This window comes from Mastomys coucha, unplaced genomic scaffold (genome assembly GCF_008632895.1).
Source record: "Mastomys coucha isolate ucsf_1 unplaced genomic scaffold, UCSF_Mcou_1 pScaffold22, whole genome shotgun sequence".
NCBI classification, from domain to species: Eukaryota; Metazoa; Chordata; class Mammalia; order Rodentia; family Muridae; genus Mastomys; species Mastomys coucha.
Window position 1 is genome coordinate 54,432,258 of NW_022196905.1, and position 6,358 is coordinate 54,438,615.

Below are 6,358 nucleotides of genomic sequence, written 5' to 3' on the forward strand. Positions count from 1 at the left end.
TTCCTTGTTGCTGTACAGATAAGGTCTATCATTGATTTAGAAGACTAGTAGTTGGTTTGAATAACTGGTCATCCATCCCCAAAGATCTTCCTCCCTTTGTATGGCCTCTTACTCTTCTGTCCAGCACTACTATTACAAGCCATATTTTTGTTTGTTTGTTTGTTCTTGTTTTTTTGAAATATGTCCTGGTGAATTGAACTAATTTCTTAATGTTTGTATGGCAAATACTGACTGATAAAGCCATCATTCTTAGTTTTTAATGTATTATCCATGACTTCATTCACATAATCTTTCTTAAAATTAGTACAGAAGCTGTATGGTATCTGAGAACATTCATATGTTCAATATATGTCAATAGTGTTAGAACAGGGACCTCAGCCGGGCAGTGGTGACGCATGCTTTTAATCCCAGAACTTGGGAGGCAGAAGCAGAGGCAGGTGGATTTCTGAGTTCAGCCTGGTCTACAGAGTGAGTTCCAGGACAGCCAGGGCTACACAGAGAAATCCTATCTTGGAAAAAAAAAACAGAACAGAGACTTCAGTTTTGATCCTTAAAAAACAAAATCAGATACAGCTCATCCTTCCTTCTTTTACCAAAATGATAACCAACTGCTTTTTCCCTACCAGTTTATATGTTTGTCATCACCTCTGGACATTTCCATATGACAGTGGTATCCCATTTGTGGTTGTTTCAAGACAGAACATGTCTCACTGCCTTTCTCACTGTTGGGATTTCCTCAGATCATATCAGTCTTATACACTCTGGATCTCATCTACTATAATCACTTTGTATCTGATATAACAGATGTATTATCATCTGTATTCTTGATGGAAATGAGATATTTAAGAAAATTTTCTACCAAGTAATATTAACTTCAGATTAGATTTGAGTCTGTTTTAAATATCTGAGAAAATATTTGTATCTCTCTCCTACTTGTAGACATTAGTGTGCAAGTGGTAGTGAGTAAAACTCTCATCTTCCTACTAGTGAGGATCCAGAATTAGATGACATTCTGATAAGTGAGTTTTGTGATGCAGTGACAGAACAGTACACATGTAGCATTAATAGAGCTACAGTATATTCTATTCTACTTGCTCTACAAGACATATAGCATGCTATGCTGACTATATGGACCAATAGTCAACATAGAATGCTGTAAGTCTAGTAGGATATTCATACTAATATTGTCATATTAAAAAAATGACAAAAGGTAATTATTATTCCTACCTTAACAAGTTGATCAAGATTTGATTTTATATAAGTATTTATTGCTTATATGTCTTAGGTATTGATAAATAGATCAAAAGTTCGATACCACGAATTTGAGATTCAAAGATTATACATCATATTTTAACAATTGTTTGCATAAAAATATATCACTTTCACCCAAAAATTATGCTTTTCTCCAGATACTTTGATGTAAGTCATCCTTGCTCAAATATCAGGCATCACTTTCATTCTATTCAATTGATGTTCTATGCCTAATCTATAGCTTCCCTGGCTTCTTTTCTATTAGCTTTTGCTTTGACTTTTCTCCTAATTTGTTTGTTTGGAAAACAGAAAAAGAGCTATTCAATGTGACCACAACATTTTAGGTTTGAGGTTCTTCAGATATTTGTGCTCAGCACATAGGGCCTATTTATTTCAAACCAGATTATGAATTCTGAGCCCATTCCACTTCTTCTGGCTTCTGTCTTACTCTCAGCATTGTGGATCTAGACTAGTCATCAGTTACTTAATGGCTGACCCTCTATAACTGCTGTGTATTTAGCACTCCATGGGATCAAGTGCATTCAGTGAGAAGCAAGACATGAAAAATATCTCTCATATTGATGTATTTTCATATCACCAAAAGTTCTTCTAAAGAGCATAGAATAGTGTACTAACATAGATGATATCCTGCCAGAGATAACATTTACACTCCTTTCTTTGAACACAAAACCATCCCAAATATAGTTTCTTTTTCCCTTGTAATCCTCATCAAGCATTATGAAATAAACTTATGAATAACATTCATTGTGTCTCAGACTGTGTTTTCTAATAAATCTTTTTTATTAGATATTTTCTTTATTTACATGTCATATGATTTCTCCTTTCCCAGTTTCCCCTCCAAAAACAAAACAAAACAAAAAAACCCAATAAACAAAAAAACAACAAGAACAAACCCCTGTTGCCTCCCCCCTCCCCCTGTTTGCCACCCCTCCCTCTCCCACTTATTGGCCCTGGCATTCCCCACACTGGGGCACAGAAACTTCAGAGAGCCAAGGGCCTCTCCTCCCATTGATGACCAACTTGGCAATCCTCTACTATATACATGCTGCCAGAGCAATCAGTCCCACCATGTATACTCCTTGGTGGTTGAGTCCCTGGGAGTTCTGAGGGTACTAGTCAGTTCATATTGTTGCTCATCCTAAGGGGCTGCACAAACCCTTCAGCTCCTTTGGTCCTTTCTCTAGCTCCTGTGCTCAGTCCAATGGATGGTTGTGAGCCTCTACTTCTGTATTAGTCAGGCACTGTCAGAGCCTCTCAGGAGACAGCTATATCGGCTGGATTGTACTTCCTTCAGTCTCTGCTCCATAGTTAGTCTCTGCAACTCAGACTGTGTTTTCTAATAAATCTTGTGTAGGACATTCAGTTACATAAATTCAAACTCTTTAAAGCAGTGTATTCTTCCTGTACCAAGATAAATTGATTAATGTTTTACACTAACAGTTTCTCCTTATATAATTGAATATTGTTATTTATATACAAGTATAGCAAAGAACAATAATATAGACACAGGGGAACTCACTTTAACTTCCAACATTGTTTTGGGATCTGGAAGCTCTGTATATGTCAGGTGATGTTAGTCATGTCATACATGACAGATCCTCAGCCTTGCTTTTCTCTTTGACTTAAGAAGATGTATAAGCTGTTATGTCAATTTAAAAATCACATTTATTCTATTAAACTTCAATCATATGAATATGTGATTATTTGTCGGTCAGATAAAGTATAAAACGATTTTCAAAAGATGACAATTGCTAAAAGCACAGTTAGGAAGCTAAACGTAGACAGTAGTAGGAAATGGTACTATAAAACTGGTCAAGAAGCTATGGCTGAAGAAATTAATAATAATAAGATAATGCTATTCTTGAAATAGCAGAGAATTGAGAAAATGTGTTTTACATTATATGTTGTTTGCTTAAGACATTCACTTTCCACATATGAGATTCATTTATTTTTAATAGTCACTAGGTAGTGATTTGGGGGCCAAAAGGCAGTGTCTAGTTATTAGTGTAGTTTTACGATCTATTAAATTTGCTGTTCATAATGGAGTATAGAATTATCTGGGGAAATTAGCAATATTGGCTTTTAAAAAGTCTGGTTTTGTAAGGTTGACTGAATATACAATCCAAATGCAGATAAAGTGGTGTCCATTAAATGTGACTTGACTAACACTCATAATTATTAACATCTTCCTACATTTTCATGGCATTTGAGTATTTTCTTTTGATCAGTAAGAACACTGTAGCATAGCTATAGAAAATGTTTGTCTCATTAAAATTTAGCCTGCTGCAAGTTCAGAGGATTCTAAGTGTATGTATAATTTTATTTCCGCTGGGTGATTTTTGTAATGTGTATGAGCCATTCTCTCTAATGGAAAGTGCAATAGTAAGGTACTTTAAATAGACATTAATCCTCAGAATACATCTGCAAGTTAGGTAAGCAACATAAAGCGTGGAGCCATAACAAGCATTATCCATATTCATCCACCTTCACAGCTGCAAAACGAGAAATTGCAGATCATGAACAAAGGACATTTTCAGAAGGAATAGCAGATACATTTGGGATATTTCCTTATGGATTATTATTTGAATATTAAACTAAAGAACAGAAAACCCAAAATGTATTTTTGAAAATGAAACTATAAGTTAAAATAAAGGAACATAAAGTCACGTAAAAAACCAATCATTATATAAGAAGGAAGCAGAATAACATGAGTGTTTTTAACCAAATGAAGGTTTTCTTTTCCTGAAAGCACATTTTTCTTTAACAACTGTCACGTTAATGTCTTTTTGGTGAATGAGTCAATTGAGATGTCTCAGAAATTCACTTAGATGGACATGTAAAAGAAGGCACAATGGAAATCTAAACAATAACAAAAATGATCTTACATTGACATTACTTTGAAAAATAAAGAAATCTTGTACATGAACAGATCACAGAACCATATAGCTTTAATTCACTGAATTTTCTAAGAGTATGTTTACTTAGTCACTAACTGGAAGACAGTTGTTCAGGTTTGTTTTTTTTCATGTCCTGAAATATTCATTATATTAATTTGGAATTTCATTAAAGGAAAACTAGATACAATTTTCTATAAACTAAGCCAAAGAAAATTAAAGATATTGAAATTCCTTTCTTTCACTGAAAACTTTAACTTATTAATGCCATTTAAATTGAATGAAAATAATACGACATGCATATCCACATAATAAAATGTCATGGAAATATAAATGTCAATTAAAAAATAAATTCCAGTATATGACAAATACCTACTTTATTCATTTGATTCATTTTAGACAGACATGTCTACTAGTCCTTAAATTTCATTGATAGTAGAAGTTGAAGAATTTAAAAAATACCTCATCAAATATATCTAATATGATTGCTTTTAGTAGTATAAGAAGTATAGGATAGAATCCTATTCCAAGATCACATGTGTAGGGTTGTGGGTCCCATGTCCACTCTGCCACAGGCCTCAGCTGCTTGGGGAGGTGGGACATAGGAGGTTTGACCATGTTTACTGTACACCATCGCCAGGCAGGTGTTGGGCCATAGGGAAACCCTCTGGACACCTCTCAGGTGGTGAGGAATTTCAGTCTGAGGTACAGGAGAGCCATAGCTGGCTTGGGGGTCCCTGGGCCAAGGCCAGGGACTGAGAAGTTCTCAGGCTCTTGGACCTCCAGGCGTCGGAGTCGAGGAACATCTGAGAATGGAATCTGGGCCCGTGGACTGGATCCAGCCTGGGCTTGGCTTATTGGCACCAGACTTGGGCGTGGTGGGTCATGCCTGGGAGCCCAGAGAGGCCTTCTACGGGAGGCTAGACTGCTGCTCTTTAGACAAAGGCCTTCTGCATGGCTTCCCATGGCAGATCCCAGTGAAAAGAGACATCTGGGGTTCCAAATCATTTATTGCCATGGTGGAAAGTAGATGTGTAAAACTGTACCCCACTTATTAGTGTGGACCTGAGATTAAATAGCTTTTGCAGGGAGGAATGTCTGAAAAGGAAAGCTTATTGGCTAAGACCTCTAGGTATCTCATTAGAATGGCGATCTCTGTCTTAAGCCTACATGATCACAGGTCAGATCCTTTTTCTCATCTTCTTGTGGAGGGGCTTGGGCTATGGCCCATGAGTGACTGATGACCACAAATCTATGGGTGGCTGAAGCTAGTGACAGCGTCCTGATGCCCAGGAGCAGGTAGAGCTCTTACTGTCCCTTCAGGGCCTCCTGGTTTTCTAGCCTTAGCCCAACTGGGAGCTAGGCTATCTTTCACAGTCCCATACACACGACAAAATAACACACACGTGAGATGATCGATGTAAAATTTAAAGTCACATATATGCTGAAGATATAAAATTTGTGAACTGTTTATGTCAATATACAATTGTATTTTTTTTCCCTTTAAAAGCTAATGAAGACATTACCAAATTTTTGGTTTTTTTCTTAATTCTCTTTTGAAATATTACAACACATTGTATCATACCATAATGACTCTTAATTTTATGAGCTAAGTTAAAAATGCATACATTTATTTTTGGATGAATTTAGGAAAATGTTTGTTCCTGAAAAGAGGTCATTAAACCTGAAGTGCATCTCTGAGTTTTCATTTAGAATGTCATGTGTTAGTAATCAAACTGGGGGTTGATTTAAGAGATCATGTCAAGTAGAGACAGTGTTAAATGGCTACAGGAGGATGCACCAGCCTTTTTCAAGAATATAAAATGAGCTATAAAGCCATGAATAAGTTTTTTAATCTTATGTGAGAAAGAAACCTTCTTGAAGTTGTTTTAATTGTTCTGATTTTATATTTACAAAACGAGTTGGTAAGTCATATAAAGGAACCCAACTTTTGTCTCAGGAAGCACTGACCATATCTGCATCCAGAGACCGAAGGAGAGACAGTGAGGATACAGTGAAACGCAGTGCTAAAGGAAGAGTCAGCTTGGTGACAAGTTAATGTTTTTGACCAAGAGTTCATAAAAGTAAAAATGCTATTAAAATAATGTGTTTATTACCAAATTTTATGGCTAGGAAGTAACAAACATTTTAGATTAATTATTCTGATACACTTTAATCATAATGTTTGAGTT

General features: G+C 35.9%; 1 pseudogene; it reads right to left on the reverse strand.

Annotated features, from left to right (window-relative positions):
- The window catches only part of LOC116104540, an 8,549-nt pseudogene extending 3,417 nt beyond the window's left edge, over positions 1–5,132 (reverse strand).
- Positions 5,133–6,358: the final 1,226 nt, after the last annotated feature.